The sequence below is a fragment of the Varanus komodoensis genome, unplaced genomic scaffold (assembly GCF_004798865.1).
Source record: "Varanus komodoensis strain SLA01 unplaced genomic scaffold, ASM479886v1 scaffold68, whole genome shotgun sequence".
Lineage (NCBI taxonomy): Eukaryota > Metazoa > Chordata > Lepidosauria > Squamata > Varanidae > Varanus > Varanus komodoensis.
In genome coordinates, this window is record NW_025336321.1 from 1,194,163 (window position 1) to 1,212,908 (window position 18,746).

An 18,746-nucleotide genomic window follows, 5' to 3' on the forward strand; every position below is an offset into this window, starting at 1 on the left:
GCATAGTTGGCAATAGTCTTGGCTAACGAAGCATCTGTTTTCTATAACAATGGTATTTATTTTGTTTATCATTTTATATTTGGAAACATTTATAAAAACCGCTTTTGGTTCTCATAAAATGATTCACAATAATGTGAATTGCTTAGGGATTGAATATGAACCACTCAGGGGGTTAGTATATTAAGAGTGCAACCCTATCAAGTTGTCACTTGCTACATGAAAAGCTCTGATTTCAGAAGCTTCTGCGATTTCTGTGCTCTATTGGGTTCCTGGCAACAGGAGAGGAGGAACAATAGGGGTGATTTTTGTCTTCCCCATTCCCTTTTTCCATTCCCTACATAGGCACCTGAGCCCATACAAAGGAATCACATTTCCATGGATAGAGCTGGAAATACCATTGGATTTTGCAGAAACGGGTTGCCTACTGCAATGACCTGTCCCCAGAGTTGCCCAAGGTTGCTTTTCTGACTAGACTGTCAAGTCCCTCTTCCGAAGTCAAAGCAGCATCTACAGTTTCAGGAGGCAGCATCCTTAAAATCTTGTGTCCCTGGAATGCTCTCTATAGAATTCCGCACTAAATAGTATAGAAGTACTATAAACAAAGAAATGATGACAAACAAATAAAAGCACACACCTGCTGCAATAGAAGCAATAAAACTAGGGTAAATATAAACAAAATAAAGCAGCTGCTAACATCCTAAGCAGGCTTTGGCAGGCGTTTTCTCTTGATCTTGTCCACAATACAATTTGGTAAAGGCCCCTGCGTAAAATCCTCTTATTTGAAAAATGGATGGTGGGTGTCGGGGAAGGCGGGGAGGGGGGGAGTCTCCCACAGCCTGGGACAATTCTGTTGCCAATGCATCATTCTGCATGGAGTGGGAACCTGCCGTGAATGTGTTTTTTTCCAGTGGTCTGCTCTGCTGATCTACTTAACAATCCAAATAAGAGGACATTCTAAAAGTTGTTAAGCTGACTGCCAAAAACCAAGATAATTAAAAATAGATTCACAGCTGTTCGGGCAAGCAGAGATATAATTTTATCTTCATTATGCCTTATTGCAGATGTTATTGATTTAATCTCATTGCGTTTTAGCGGGTAATATCAATTCATGCTGTCTTTGACTTTGAAAATGGGGGTGGGGGGGTAGTGAGGGTCTAATTCCCTCTACTGCAAAAGCGTAGATATAGTTAATCATCTGGAGATAAAATCCATGAGCTGATAGCCTTGTTTGGCTTTTTGGGTATATCCCCGGTCTCCAAATTTGGGACTTTCTTAAGTTAGCCTAAGTTCTGTTTCTTAAAGTCTAGAAGCAGTAAACTTGTGAGTAGGATCCAGATTTAGCTACAGTAAGAGCAGATCCATTCAAATCAATGGGACTTTTGTCCTGGCTCACTCAAGTCACACTCTAAGTATGGCTAACATGAGCCCACCCTGTGTTTATTTGTGGGGTCTCAATCTAAGATGTGGATGTATGAGGCTGCATTTCTGGGCAAACTCGCCAAGAGGTAACCATGTTTCAAAAGTGTGTGGCTTCCGAGTAAACATGCCAAGGATTGGGGTGCATATGACTTACAGCCTCACAGGCCTCCATATCAACCTTTTAAAGCATAAGAATCTTAGCCCTGGATGGGGTGGACTGAGGGAAAGAAAGCTGAAAAGAGATGCCTGGCATGCTTTAGACAGAGGGCTCCAACAAGTGGTCCACATTTTTTGCTATTCCTGTGCTCACCGCAAGCTACTTTTTATCTGGGAACATCCCACAGTGTTCCATCCACACTAGTATTTGTGACACAACTGCATTGGCAAGGAAGGTCTGATTTACTTATCAACAAGTTTGAAAGCATTTCTCCGATCCATCTTACAAGGAAAGCTTGTTTTTGTACATAGAAGAGATTGGAATTTGAAAGAAAACAAGGCACAAAGAGGTGTGTTGTTAGAGCGAACTGAAAACAACAACAACAGCCCTGCTATAAATCTTCCCCAGTAAGTTCACATGTGTTTGTGTGTCTTGTCAGGTTAGGAGAAACACAGAATTGAATGTTATTTGAATATTGCAGTAATCTTTTTATAAAAGACAACAAGGAGAAAGGTAACTGAGAAAGAATCAGATGTTCTGCAATAGCAGTAACACTGTCTGTCTGTCAGTCCGTCCATCTATCTATCTATCAGCAGCACTTGAGTCACAAAGGATTCCTGAGTTGCACCTCAGAACTTGATCTGCCTTGTGCATATATAGGAGATTGTGAGCTTTTTAATGTAAAAATGTGTCCTACTTGCTTACGTTTTCAAAATGCACAATCTGCACTTCTTAACAAGAACAATTTTAATGCTTTTCCCCCTAACATATGCATCTTTCTCCCTGGGAACAGCATTGCAAGCTTGGGAATGTAGGAGCTTCAAAAGCAGATCGTGGCCTCATTTGCATTTGGGTTCAAAGAAGTGTTAACAAGATAAATTCTAGTAATAAATTTAAACTGATTTCTCAGGCAATCCTAGGGAACATAGATAAGCTCTAAGCTAATCACTGCTTTACTTGCCTTGACCAACAGAGACAAGAAGTCCGTTGCCTCCATCAGGTAACAAGACAGAAGTCCATCCTGTCCAAGTGTACATTAAAAAAAAGCCAGTAAGACCTCTTCCTGTGAATTATTGCATCTACTTTCATTTCATTGCAGAACTGAGATCTGACCTCTACAGCAACAGCTTTAGGTTTCCAGACTTTCTGCTACATAACTTCTGCTGTGCAAACACATAGGTAGGAAGATATCTTTTCTTTTGCCATCAGAAATAATACCTCATTTCCCCTGTTCTAAAACAACCTCAAATCAGGGACGGTTTATAGGCCCTGGCTCAAAAGTGCCATTGAGAGAATCTGTCCTCTTTCCAGGAAAGCGATCTCTCTGTATGTATTTATTTATTTATTTAAAACATTTCTATGCCGCCCCATCGCAACAAAGCCTCGGGGCGGCTTACAACACATAAATAAATACAGAAGTAATACAATAAATAAATACTAAAATTATACAATAAATAACACCCCCCAGTGCAGTCTCAGCTTTAAAAAAAACCCTAATTAACAGTTAAAATAAGTTTTAAATAAAAAGGTCTTAGCCTGGCGCTGAAAAACAAATAACGACGGCACCAGGCGGACCTCTCTGGGGAGCGCATTCCATAGATGGGGCGCCACCGCAGAGAAGGCCCTCCTCCGGGTGCTCACCCTCCTAATTTCATTCACAGAGGGTTTCCGGAGGAGGGCATCTGCTGCTGACCTCAAGGGGCGGGAGGGCATATATGGGTGCAAGCGTTCCTTTAGATAGCCAGGTCCCAAGCTGTTTAGGGCTTTATAGGTCATAACCAACACCTTGAATTGGGCCCGGACTTCAACCGGGAGCCAGTGGAGCTGACGGAGAACTGTATGCCCACATGCTCTTAGTAAGCTATATGGCAGGGCCCCATGGTTTACCCAAGAAGTGAACAGGCTCCATGCAGGGGTGGTGGGGGGATATCAATTATCCTAGCTGCCCTCGCACCCAGGCAGCCTTGTCTCGAGCCCGTTATCAGGGAGTACAGGCACAAAGAGTTCAGCTAGGCAGATCCATTGCCTTTTATTGCTGTGCATTCAGAAGCCTGCATTACCTGGTGGTAAAGGGAAGCAGGTAGCTGTGGCAAGGATCTGACATGGTTAATGCCATGGATGCCTTGCTTCTTTTTACCCCAAGACTCAGTAGTTTAAAAGACTCTGGGGAATGGTTTACCGTGGCACCCAGAGTTGGGGCATTTCCAACAGTAAATCCTGCCCTAGCAACCATGAGCTTAGTTAAGGTCTGATAAATGTCTTAGCAGAGGTGGTGGTTTTTAAGCATCCAGAGCAAATGACAGCATAGAAAAATGAAGCTAAATGTGGACTAATTAATAAGAAAAATATTGCTGTAGCCTACAAATATACTTCAGAGAGTAGTATAACTAATAAATTCTTACAGTTTAAGTGGCTATATAAAATGGAATTGGCCAGCAAGTGACATTTTTATGGTGGCTTTTAAATGAGACGTACAAATATGCTACGGTCAGTTCAGCAAAAATAAAAACAGTGGGACTGTTTGGTCTCTGGGAACCCTGCACATTAACCTGGCAATTAAACAACCGGAGGGGTTGGGGGAATAAACATAAAAATCTAGAAGCTAAACGGCTTATGCCACCTGGTGGATTTTCCTTGCAAAGCCAAAAAGCAGAATGTATGATAGATACCCTCTAGTGGCTAGATTTCTAACATCAGGCTGAATTGAGCAAGAGAAATATCATTGCCATGGATACTTTGAGTTTGCACAGTACAATAGCCCACTATAGACAGCCATCCATGGTGGTTTGTCATGTCATCTGAATCCATTAAATGGAAACAAGCCACACAGAGGACACATGACATGTTGTAGGATTGTTCTTGTCAGATTGTATGAACATAGGAGACTAATTGTGTTGTGCATCACCACAGCTGACTACACAGCTGTTTGGCAAAAGGTGCAAAAAATCTGTGCCACTTGCTTTTTTCAATCTCACTGGATCAGCTCTTTGGAAAGATTGGCATTTGTTTCCCAGGATTTTCTTTTTGGTGCCCCAGAAATGCACAGTTGGGCTTCTGTTTTTTAAATATTAAAAAAAACTTTTTGACTTTTTTGGGGGAGTGGAATTTCACAAGTGTTCAGGTGTGCACTTACACCTATCCAGTATGAGTATTGGCAAGTTGCAGTTGTGTACCAGCTAATTTGTGCACAGTTGTGAAGGACCAGAGGCAAAATAATATTAAAAGAAAAGAGGGACCCAGGACTGAAAATAAAGGGCAGCTAAGGCAAGGGGCTAAGTGCACCAAAAGGAGGGAACCAGTATCTTCCCCTTGGAGATATGATCTACCTTTTCGGTACTCTTGCCTGTTGCGTATTATTTGAGCTAGATATGTAGGGTTAACTACATAGGATTATCAGATAAATGGTGAATGCATCATGTTGCCTGATTGTGTGAAAGCAGAGGGCTGCTATGGCTGAACCCCCCCCCCCCCAAAAAAAACCCTCTCCCTTGATCCCGAGATGTTTACTATTGCTCTGTCACAAATACTTCTGTTTTGGGTAAGGTGCCTTAGCTGTGTGGTGGCATCACAGCTTCTGGTGCTCATGGATGAAACTGATTATCTTGACTGATTCTAGGCTGCATTCAGATCTGGTTTGGGACAGATTTGCCTAGGTCACTCTCATGGATAGTCTTCTGTGAGAGAGGAAAAAGGGGGGGGGGTGAGACAGTGTTGATTTTTTTAAATCTCCCACTAGCTTTTGATATCTTTCAACATGGTATCCTCCTGAATTAGATCCAAGGGTTGGGAGCTGAGGGCACCTTTTCAGCTCTTATTCGTGGGGTTGGTTCCAGAGAATAACACTGGCTGACTGTACATAAGTGCCTTGTCAGTCAAACTGTGGGTTGCCACTGGTCACTATCTTGTCCCCAGTGTCATTTCATGTCCATACAAAGCCACTGGGAGCGGTCATTAGGAGTTTTGGGGCAAGGCGCCTCCAATATGCAGATGATACCCAGCACTATTCCTGTGACACCTGGTTCAGGAGAAACCATGCATGTTCTGAATGGAGCCTGGTGGTTGCAGTTACGGGCTGGCTGTGGGCTAACAAACTGAAGCGGGCCAAGACAGGTGTACTATGGGAGGGTGGTCTACTGGTCTGTGGAATGGGTAGTTTGCCTGTTCTGGATGAGGTTGCACATTTCTGCATCTGTTGTCATCTGAGGCCCAGCTGACCTCAATGGCTCAGAGAGCACCTTACCAGCTTCTGCTGGTGCACCATCTACTTGTATTCATGGACAGGGATAACCATAACCATGCTGCTGTGATCCATGCACTGGTATCCTCTTGATTAGACTACTGCAATGCCCTCTACATGTCCTTGCCCCTAATCTGCAACTGCGTAAAATACAGCAGCCAGCACCTAGCTATGCATATATTGAACCTATGTTGAAATATCTGCAGGGGTTACCTGTTAGCTATCAAGTATTGTTCAAAGTTTTACTGGTGACTTATGAAACCTTAAGCGACTCAGGGCTAGGATACCTTGCTGAATGGCTTCTCTTACATATGCCCAGTTGACTCTTGAGATCTTAGTGGTCATCGCACTTCCAGCTGAATGCCACCAAGTAGTACTGCATAAGCAGCCTTCTCAGTGGTGGCACCAGCTCTTTGGAACTTCTCCCACATGCGTTTTGAAGCAGAAATGATGCTCAGTTTTAAATATCTCTTCAACACACCCATTCACAGAGCCCTTCCCTCACCTGCTATTATTGTTTTGACATTGTAATGTTTTTATTTAGTATTTTATCTGGGCTTTTATATTCTTATGCTCTTATATTCTTATGCTTTAATATGGGATGTGACTTATGGCCTCCTGTCATCCCTGGGAGGCTATTGGATTATTTGGAGCCCTGGCTCCAATATCCTGCTATTTTGGGGCTGGGATTCTGAAGGCTGCACCCACCCCTTGCAGCCAGCACGGGAAGAACCATGCAGCTTTCCCCTTCTCCTGAGGTCAGCACTGCACCTTGGAAGCAGGGAAAGGAGTGTGCTAGTAGTGGGAAGTTGAGGTGGCTGCTGCCACAGACCAATGCCAATTCGAGTACTCCCTATACACCTACCCTGCAACTCCCCACCCCTAAATCTAATGGCCAAAAATGCCTGTCTAGAGAAAATAATACAAGGTGCCCCAGCAGTGGAGATAGCTGTCAACACTCCACTATTCTGCCACAGGAGCTTGGAGGCTTATGAGAGACTGCTGTGGAAGCAATAGGACTGCACCCTCTGGAACATTAACCTATTAAGTAGTACAAAAATATTTAAATAAATAAACAAAACTCTTTTTTTCTTTCCCAAATAGGAAGAAATGAGTGAATTTGGACAAATTTGGATAAAACTGAAAGTAGATTCTCACCCACTCGCACCAGCCACATTCAAGAGGGACACTGTTCCCAGCATGAAGAGGACCGGGATGTACCCAGATTCAGGGATGCTGTCTTCAAGGTCTGTACCAAAGCGGATTGGTAATTGAATTTGGTATGGGATTGAGGGAGGGGGAAGAGGGAAGAGGTTGCTAGTTTGTTCTCTGAAGCAAAGCTCTGTGCACTGTCATTTTCCAAAAGAAGGGCAGGCATAAGTGACACTTTGCCACTGTCCTTTGCAAGAAGTCCTCCATTTCACATCCCTGTTATGTCTTGACAGTAGATTTAATATTACCTATGAGCAGGCTGAATTCTGTCCCATTAATTGAATTAATAGGCCAGAATCTTGCCAAAATGGTAAGTGATAAAGAAGGAAAGAACTCAGATAAAATTGCTGACTAGCAGCAAATACCTTTGTGTTGCTATCATGTACTTGATGCAGTTAATTGCTTTCTGTTTTGTAAGATGTATAGTGTCTTAGAGGGTGTTTTAGATACAAAGGGCCAAAGAAATATCTATGTCACCACCCAGCATTCACCAGCCACCACTGTCCTTTATGGAAACATTAGAAAAGTAGTGAATTAACACCAGACTGCGCCAGCTTCTCTCTCTCTCTCTCTCTCTCTCTCAATCTCTCTCTCTCTCTCTCTCTCCACCTGCCCCCATCAGCAAGGAAGGCAAATAGCTTCTGCAACAGTGAATGAGAATTATTAGCTCCATAATGTTATGGAAGCAAAATCTGGCTTAGGGCCAGGAGTTGTTTTATCTTTTCTGGAATATTCTCAGAGTTACCAAACTGTTACATTAGCTGTTTACACACTCCAGGCATAAAAAACATGTCCTTAAGTGTGTGCGTGCATGTACGTGTGTGCATGGGTCATAAAATTGGTTTGAATGTAATATTCTAAATCTTAGAAGTGATTCTTCGGGATGTCTGCTTGTTTGGATTTTTTTACCTATTCTTTTCTCAAGGGCAGTGGTACGTAGTGATATTAAACAAAACAAAAAACAAATCAAAGCAACATTTTGAAGAATTTCCAACTCATCCCCAGCCATAAAAACCTTTCTTGATTTAAAACAAATATTTCCTGGAAGATACCCATGACTAAGCTTTGTTTGTGTGGAGGAAGAGACTACAAAAAAGGGTGAGTGGTTTCCAAATACAATTTTACATGTCCTCATTGTCTGAATGTAGTATATGGAGACCATTAAGGCAGCCTTCCTCAGGTTCTCAGCCAACATGGCCAATGAGAAGGGATGCGAAATGTTGTCATTCAAAGCATCCCGAAGTTACCAGCTGGGGAGGGCTGTGCTAATCTATGTAAACAAAACACAATTTTTTGCACAGCTTACCACCAAAAATAAAGCAAGGAGTTGACATGATGTACTGATCTTCCTGTTTCCTGTGTAGAGAGGCCATGTGTCATATTTTACAGAGGACAGTCCTTGGTTTGAAGGTACTCACATTTCAAGGGATGTTCAATCTAGAATTGAAAGCTGTAAATTTTTTTGTGAAGGATGGTATATAAAAGCTTTAAATAAAATAGTAAATAAATTAAATTCCCATTTTTTCTCAAATTCACATTTTTCCAAACATAAGATGAGTTCCCTGTGAACTCTGATTATTTTAAGTTCACAGAAAAATGTGTAGGCATTTTTTTTCTCTCAAGGCACTCTTTTTTATATTCTGTTTTGCCTAATAAATATATTTGGTGCATGCATAATTTCTTCATATATAATATATTTACAAACATCATTTGCACCCATACACTTTTGCCCCCACAATCTATATATTGCATACACATTTTTGGATGGAAGAACTGCATGCTAAAATTCAAAGAAGTCCAAATTTTGAAAGATAGCTGAAGTTTGGTCCACGTATCAGTTCAAAAGTGCAACATTAGGCAAGTTTGTATTCATTTAAACTTTTAGACTCTGATCATAAGCTATTTAGTTGCAGTTCTAATGAGACCTGTTGCTGCTATTTTATTGTATTTTACTGCACTGTGATTGTAAGAATGGTTATATTTACTTTATTTGATGGACATTTTGATTTTGTGTTAGCTGACCTATGACTGAGAATCAGAAGACACATGGGATATAGGGAATACTAAAGAAAAAAATAACATCTGAACCTAACACATTTCTTTCCCATATTTAGCCCAGCCCAAGTCCTGTTTGTTTGTTTGTTTGTTTATTTATTTATTAAAAAATTTTTATGCCGCCCCATTCGCCGAAGCCTCGGGGCGGCTCACATCATTAAGTTAAAACAATTATAATATAAATTAAAATATAAATATAAAATTAAAATACAGCAGTACAGAATAAAATAAGCCACCCTGGCCAGTTAAAACCAATAATGTTAACAGTTAAAATGCCGCTTGAATAAAAAGGTCTTCGCCTGGCGCCGAAAAACAAATAACGACGGCGCCAGGCGGACCTCTCTGGGGAGTGCGTTCCATAACTTAGGCACCACCGCAGAGAAAGCCCTCCTCCGAGTACCCACCCTCCTAATTTCTTTCATGGAGGGTTTCCGGAGGGTTTAAAGAACAGTAAGAAAGGAGAGCAAGGACGGGCCTTGAAGCAGCCTGACCACACTGAGAATCTGGACTGCAGCCTGGGCATCTACAACTTGGGGCCGTCTGATCGCAGCCTCTCCCACTAGAATGGGATGGATTGTGTTTTTGTTTAAATGAGAGCCGCACACACACCAATGCCATATAAGCAGCTTTTATGCCAATATGTATCTTCTTTGGCCCACTTGGCTGAAGGTTAATCTCTTACTCGGAGATGTATAAGTGTGGCCACCACCCTAATTCTTCCGTTGTCCAATATCAGCCCCCCCACTTCTTGACTTCTTCCATGACACTGGACTCCTTTCTAATTTACTCAATGCGCATATTTCTAACATTACACAATATTTCTAATTTACTTCACCATGCGCATATATAATAGGTCCAGCGGTATATAAGCATATTAAATAAAAAGAATCTTTCATTGGTGCTCTCTCTCACACATCGTTTTGACTTTTTGTATAGCATATTGCAGAATTTGATATAAGGCTGGTCCTGGAAGGTCCAAAGAAACATTACATTTTGTAAACTCTTAACCAGCCCTGGTGTATTAAGATGGACATCAACTGTGAAATGCCCAGGATTTGTGCAGTCTCTAGGGCAGGGGTGGGCAATTAATTTTCCTATGGGGCCACATGAGAAACTTTGACAGTTGTTAAGGGCCGGACCAATACACTTACAGCTCTGCTCAATATATATCTCTATAAAAACAGTAAATGAAACATTACAATGATACAATGAAAATGTGGAGCACAGAACAACACTATTTAATGAATATTCACAAAAGCATTAACATTAACATTACATGAAAAGCAATCAATTCAATTTAGCAGATCCTTCAAAATAAAAGCAGTGCAGTTGTATTGCTTGCATCTATATTACGACGATATATATTTGCACTGACTTTTAATTTGCCAGTGACCTCATGTGGGCCAGTCAGGGTCAGCCATCGGGCCAGATGTGGCCCGCGGGCCATACAATGCCCAGGTCTGCTCTAGGGGAAGCTGAGCATCTGCTTTTAGGTCAAATGACTGCTTTTGCTGAGGCAAGGAATGCTTGTCGGTGTGTAACTTGGTTTGGGGTTGATTACAGAAATACTTGATAAGAACCTAAGGAACATCTGTGGCAGAGGGGATGACAACCTAAATACCCTCAGAGAAGATGGGGATGCGTGTGCAAAGAAATGGGGACACAATGGAGGAAACATTGGGGACCTTTCCACCAGAAAGGTTTGGGACAGATAGAATAATTCACATGTTTCAATTCTCACATTTATGAAAATGACCCAAAACGGGAAAGCACATGGTCCCATCACTGACTATCAAAAGGCAGCACTCAAGGAGATTTCACAGTGGCTCCACCCCATTCCACTTCTCCGCTCTTCCTTATTGTTTATTCACTCCCTTTCTGTTGCTCTAGTTCAGCGTGCAATGATATAATTTCCTCGTTTCTGTGGCATTCCCTGGATTACATGGCATTTCATTGTTTCTGTATTGCAAACACAACATATAAATTCTGTGCTGCTTCTGTGTTGAGGCTGATATATCAGTTAAACATTTTGTTTCAGTTAAAATCTTGCATGAGTGCCCTTTCCCTCTGCTTATGCTTTACAAACTGTGGTACAAATTTGTGCCCAGGTTAAAATGTCACAATTTTAACTCTTCATTTTAACGCTATTATTTTTAAGTGTACTAACCTGAGAGAAGCAGGTGTGTTTGCATATAGGTTAAACCAGATATTTAGGGGTTTACCACAGGGACAGCTCTGCTTTCAAAACAGGAAACCAGTTCCCTGCATCCAATAGATATATCAACAATTAACGGAGACTATCAGTATCTTACATTCTATCTTTTTCAAGTAAGTCACTAAGTCTTTAAGAAAGAATGATGACAGACTCATCAAAGATTCCTGACACTCTTAAACATACAAATGATGCAAAAGAAATATCCCTGAAGATGCATATCACATGTTTTGTGAAGCTGCACTAACACAGTGATGGGCACAAACTGTCGGAAGACCTTATACTGTGATGGGTCTTTCCCTGAGCAGGATTGTACCATTGTAGTAAACATGGCAGACCCTGAGCTTAAGTGTGAGTAGATGCAGAGAAGATAGAAGCTAGCAATTCATTGAGGAGAGAAGAACGGTTGGTCTACATGACATCAACATTTCTGTGGTCTTCGCCATGAACAATCCTTGCATTCCAGCTGCTACTTGCTCATGCAGCTGAAATCTACATTTCCTCTTGTCCCAGTGGCTCAATTTTCTCCTTGTCTGCTCAGATTGCATTGCACAGCTTCAACGTCCTGAAGTGTTTGTTGTCCCATTTGAAGCAACTTTATTGGAAGGGTATATTCAGCTGCAACCGTGCCAAACATGCAGAGCAGATGCTATCACTTGTCAGAACAAGAGCATAAGTGTCAGCACTTCTAGATGAAGGCAGGGTGCCAGGAAGACCACCGGTTGAGATAGCTAGGACTCCAGGACAGCATAATGTGAAGTGGGGTGACGTGTATTTTAAACAAATACTTCATTTTCTAAGAGCTCAGGGTTATGTGACCTGTGCAGCTGGAAGACGGCTTGACCCAGATAAATATCACGATCTGCGTTTTTCTTGTCCACTTGGTGCTCTCTGCTGAATCTCCAACAGACATACTCATATGCTCATGCATAAACTGAGTCATTCCAAAAGACGTTTGCAAATGTGCATCTTTTTGTAAAGGGCAATGAAAAACATCTGCTCTCACACCGCCATTCCTCCTTTTGAGTAGAGGATGCTGTGATCTATATACTCAAACATGTTAAAAGAACATGGTAAAGCAACAGCATGTTGAAGGAAAGAAACTCCCTCATGTGAACTAGCCCATTAGGTTTAGTCTGTTTGTTGTTCATTAAGCAGCCACCAATCTGTAAGAAGACCTCTCCTCTTATCACATGACTGCAACATTTCCTTGGGAGTCTTTGGTAAGGCACTTTGTCAAAAGCCTTTTGGAAATCCAAGTAATCTTGATTAGTCTTCTCCACGTGTTTGCACAAAAGCAGTCCCATAGCTGGCCTCAGCCTGACAACTTTAAACCTTTCAAGGAATCAATCAACTGAGCAGGGAGTAAATTTATTTACTTCTTTAATTTAATTCCTGTACCACTGAATAGCCAAAGGTCTCTGAGTGGTTCACAGCAGTTTCTAAAAACAGGGCCTAATGCAATAAAAACAACCATAAAAATGTCTCCATTCTACAAAATTTTAAAAGAATTTAAAAATTGACAGACCTGTTAAAATCATCTGACATCCATCTGTTAACCAAACCTTAAATATCTTTATATGCTTCAGCACAGAGGGCTGTCTTAACCTGGCCCTGAAAGGATAGTAACATTGATGAAGGTGGGACTCAGAATGGAGGTCTTTCTACAGGTGAGGGTACAGATCCGGAGCTTCTGGCACAGTCCCCACACATAAATAAGTTCCCCTGAGTTCAGTTGGAATGATTCACAAGTAAACCCTCTTTCCCAATTCCTGACAGTTTACTTCCAGTTTAGTGTCACTGCTCTGTCTGCTGTCTCAGGACCAGACTAGGCGTGATATTACATTGAACATGTTAAGAGAAAGCCTGCCAAGGACAAATGGAAGATTTTCTCCTCTGTCAGTGCAGACTGTGGAGGGACTGCATTTGGACTATCCCAGGGGAAAGCAAGGGTTAAACCTGCCTTCCCCTCCCCTCCCCTCCTACTAAGGTCGTAATAGAAATTGGCACATCCACCATTCAGTTAAAAATACGGGGCGGGGGTTAGGGTGACATGAAACCGAATGGCGTATTTTGTATCATGTCTAATTTGGTCCCAATATCATAGGATGGCTAGTTTTGGATCACAGAATTATCCTGAAAAGGAAATCCTCAATTTCCCTTTAAAAGCCTACCTGGAAATTGTAACTGAGCTTGCCTCCTTAATGTTCTGCCAGCCATTGCTTGGTCTTATTATAAGTCAAGTAGAAAACATGAATGTTGTTTTTCAGCCCCAAAGATGCTCACCACCTCATAACATTTTGAAATCCAAATAGTTTGAAATGGTACAGATTTATTTGCTTCCCTTTTCATTCTTCAAGATGTCACAGAATCATGATTTCTACTACTTCGCTCCTAATGAGTTTCTTTTAATCAGAAACTGGCAAAAGTTTCTTGGGGTTAAATGGTTCCTGGAATAAAGGGTAATGACTTAGATAATCGTGTGGAGTTTTAATGACTGAGATAATCTTTTGGGGTTTTTTGGAGAGATCTTGCCATCTCTATAATGCAAGAAGTTTGCCAGCTAGGAGTACCAACTTTATCTATTTCTCCCCCGCCACACACACACAAACTTATTTCTGGTAAATTGTGCGCGCGCGTGCGTGCGTGTGTGTGTCAGTGGGGGGAGTTATCTGTAACAGTTTTGTGTAAGCCACAACTGTTATGGATAAATTTTGTTGTGACTTTTGGGAGATCACAGACAGAGGATTGACTTCCAAATAAGGCAAAGATTCTTCACATATGTTTTGGATCCTTTCTTTTGTCTTTGTTCCTGATGAATAAATGTACTTTCATTAATGCTAATCAGGCTTTTCAAACTATTAGCATACTGGCACTGAGGATTTTCTGGCAAGGTTATAGCAGACAAATACCATTTTTCGCTTGCAGCTGAAAGATAACAGGAGAGGCATACAAGAGAGGGGCATATCAACTCTACTGCTTGTTACTTCCATATGTACACAAGGCCATTTATGGAAAGGAAGGAAGGAATTATAAAAGAAGAACTAATCCAAGGCATTTGAAGTGAATAGAAAGACATGTAGGAACTGAAGATGGTTCAGAAAGAAAGTGATGAAACCTTGCCTTTTCTTTCTTTTACACATTGGAAGGTATTTTGGAAATAATTAAAGAGTTCTGTTGTGCAGTCGAGATTTATCTCATGTACTGTGCAATTCTATGCTCCTTTATTCAGAAATGTGACCCACTGAATATCATGGGATGCAATTCCATATGTGTGCATAACAGGGCAGCCTTGTTTTGTCTAAGCTTCTGCATCTCCAGGAAAGGTACCCACACAGCTGCTTCCTGCCAAGGGGCAGAAACCCAGCTTCTCATGAAGGAGTGAAAGGTTCCTGCGGGAGTCAGCCCATAAGTTGGCCTCCTGAGAAGAAGGACAAGATGAAGCCCTCTCCCAAATGCCACCTGGGCTCGCAGTTGAATCTTTCTTTGGCTCTGGCAGTCAGGGCCGTCTTAACGCATGGGCCTGATGGGCACTTGCCCATGGGCCCCATACTAATCTGTGTATGTTAAGCCTCGGAAAATTGGAAAACTTCCAAAATTAACAATAGTTGTAGTTGTCGTAGGGGTCCCAGTACACTGCTTTGCCCGGGGCTCATAATGCTGTCAAGACGGCCCTGTTGGCAGTGGGGCAGCACCTCCACCATACCTGAAGGCAACAGATGAGCGGAGGGAGTGCAGGGCAGGCAATGTCACCCACAACCCTCCTTCAACTTTTCCTTACCACCTGCAGCACTGTCTCACTCTACCTAATGGTAGGGCCAGCCATGTTTGCAAAGCAAAGTTTTCCAGGTGCCCACGATGCTCAAAAGTCATACTGAGTTCTAGAAGCTTCTGTTACACAGGTGACATCTCCTATTGCATGATTCCATGAAGCACAAGAAATATCTGTAATCCGGGATGCAGGGCATACCTTATCTTCCTGAATTTCAGCTGGCTTTCTCATTTGCCACTGAGTCAATCTTGGGTTTCATTTTCATTTCAAATTCCAGGGCAACTCTTTCAAGGGCATTAAAGACTTTTAAATTACAAATGCTTGTAAGCCCCCCTCCCCATTAACTCACAATGTAATGTGGACCAGTTCTCCCTTGGTATACTTCTGTGCCACTTTTACAAAAAAGAGAAACATATTATTTAAAAAAAGGACAAAAGCAGGGACCAATGCTCCTAAGTATGCATACCCTATTTTATTTATTTATTTATTTATTTATTTTTCGATTTATATCCTGCCTTTTTCCTACAAAGGGCTCAAGGCAGCTTACATCATTCTCCTCCTCCATCTTATCCCCACAAGAACAACCCTGTGAGGTAGGTTGGGCTGAGAGTCTGTGACTGGCCCAAAGTCACCCAGTTGGCTCCATGGCAGAGCAGGGACTAGAACCCGGATCATCTGAGTCCCAGTCCCAGGCTCTTAACCACTACACCACACTGGCTATAGTAACCAAATATAGTTACTATAGTATAGTAATATAGTTACTATACTTTAAAAAGAATTACAATGCATCTCACCACAACAAAGATGACAGTGACCAGGTTACCTATGTGTTTGCTTGGTCTGCTATCCAGATGTTAACTGGGCAGGTTCAAGTTCCTTTCTTACAGCTTTTTATATTTTAAATCAGACTTGGATTAAAAAAAGAGACTTCAGAGAGAGAAATAATCTTCAAACAAAATGGGGTGGGCAATCTGTGGCCTGCTAGATGTAGTTGGACTCCAATGCCCATCAGCATAAGCCAGCACAGACAATGATCAGAAAATCATGCGCATTGCACTCCAACAACATCCAAAGTGCTACAAGATCTTTATTCCTGAAAAGGAGGATTGTTCTCTGACAGCCCTTCAAATGGAGGACTGTCTTCTGTAAAGTAGGACACAAGTCCCTGTACTGGGGGAATGTATATGATGATCTCCTCCCCTAGCATTACGGATGTATTTATTGCATTTATAGCTCACCCTTTTTTTCCTGCAAGGAATCCAAGGTAGCTCACATAAGCCTCCTCCTCCTCTTCACTTTATCCTCATAACAACCCTGTGAGGTACGGTAGGCTTACAGTGTGGCCCAAAGTCATCTACTGAGCTTCATAGCCAAGGTTGGGGGGACTAGAACCCTGATCTTCCAAAAGCTAGTTGCTCACTCTCACCACTATATCACAGTGGCTTTCTGCTCAATCTACCTCTGAAAGCTCTTCCCGGACTGAAGTACAGATCAACAAGTTACAATCAGGTCAGACTGTGGGTCCTGCTTGAACGTAGTGAATGGGATCACAGCAGAGGGTGATTTTCAAGTGTACCAGGCAGCCACTTACGAAGACGGAAAGTGCATTTTCTCCACAGAGAGAGCCTGCACATTTCCCATGTATAAAAGAGGCAGAAAATTTTGTTTATGCAGGCAATCCAGAGAGATGCTGAGAACAGGACTTGTGGATCAGTTCTGCTTTTTCCAAGTTCCATCATGCCCAAGTCTGTTGTCAGGCATGTTTTTACAACAATGAGATGCCCTCTGAAGCTGTAACTCCTCCCTGTTTAGTTTAGTCATGAAACCCATCAAAACCGCCTAAGCATCCTGGCAATGATATTTCCAACCACTTCCCAAAAAAGCATGCTATTAGGTGATAATGAAACCACAGGTGGGCTGACCTCAGGATAATTCTGCACAAGTGAAATGAAGATCATCTGAAACCTGTCCCAGTGCGCTGTTAAACACCTCACCAGGTATTGACTCTCTTGACTTGGTGGCCATGTGGAGCAGGCTTCATTGCATGACCTATCAAACAAAATGCACAAAATGAATTACTTTGGAGTGTACCCAGTGCCCAGCACAGCATGTTCCCTCTATGTAAGGCAGACGGGTTGAGATGTTCACTTTGTTCCTGCCACTCTGTGTTGGATTCTGCTGAATCATTTAATCTTCAATAATTTCAAAGTAAATGAGGTCAGAACTTCAGAGGTGACCTCAACTCTACAAAAATATTTGCTCTCTCAAATGCTGAGAACAAAAGACAGTTTCAGAGAAAGGGCCCATAACTTGAGTGTCCCTGCTCGTATCTTATTTTGGAATGGACAGTCCTCTCTTTCAAAGGCATTCAGAGGACAATCCTGTCTTTGAAGGACTGTTGTGTCTATGTCCAGTTTCAAGATAATGATCAAGATGAACCATAATGAGCAGGAGCAAAGTCCTTGAAGTTGCCCATCAACAGCTAGCTCCTGGACAGGAGACAGTAGGAACACAGATCACCTGGTCAAAGTCTTTCCTGTTATGCTGAATTGCATCTTATTTGTATTTAAATTACAATTATTTCTAAATTTGTATCTGTGCACATAAGTAGTTTTTATGCAAATCTGTGTTCTTCTTTCAGGTGATACATAGCTGAGCTTCCTACCTATAACCAGACCAAGCCCCTTGTATGCCCCTTGGTATGTCTTAGGACCAAAACAGCTATAACTCAGATTTGTGATTCTATCTCCCAGTGTTTGGGAAGACAGAAAAATGTGGGGTGGGGGCCTGGAATCCTGAATACTTTCCACAAAGACTTTCCACAAAGACTAATTTTACTCAACTTCATTCCTCTAGTAAAATGAGGATAATCATATATGACTTGTCCTGCTAGAGGTAAAATGGAACTGTGCTACAGAATCATTGCTCATTGCCTGTCTAAACTTCATTTGCTAAAATCTGCCTCATGAAAACCCAAGAACAAAATCATATACAGTATGCTGTAGCTAATATATTGCTAAATATTGTTTGTTCAATTTAGAACATGTTTAAAGTTCAGTGCTCATGACCTCAAGGCTTTTTATCTTTTCTTTTTTACCCATGGGGATCCTTTCAGATAGGTGGCAGCGATATGAACCTCATTCTTCTACCCTGATGAAATGCTCAATTATAATTGGCATGAGGTCCTGGCAGCCAATGTGGAATGCATGGGGAAAGCTAGTTTTGGAAAAGCTTATCTAAACTATAGACTCCAAATCATGGCTCACTGAGAGTTTGCCAAGGAACATAATACGTCAAAAGATGGAAGGTGCTATTGGACTTGTGTCCAGCTTGTGAGCTTCCCATGAACATCTGGTTAGCCACTGTGGGAACAAAATTCTGGGCTAGATAGTCCTTCCACCTGCTCCTCTATGGCTTTCTGTCTATTCTTAGGGTGACCATTAAAGGAGGAGTTGTCCTGTCCAGGTGAGACAGAACTGCTCTTAGCATAGATAAGGAACAGGATGACATGGTGTGCTACAGATGGGGTTACTTTTCTTTCAAAGATTTAGGTTGACAGTCTCAGAGTGCTCCTTGACCTGGACTTGCTATTGCTAGCTGTAAGAAGCATTTCATTTTGTTAATACATTGATTATTTTAATGCTTTTAAACTTTGTTGTTAACCACCTTAGGCAGTGCAGAG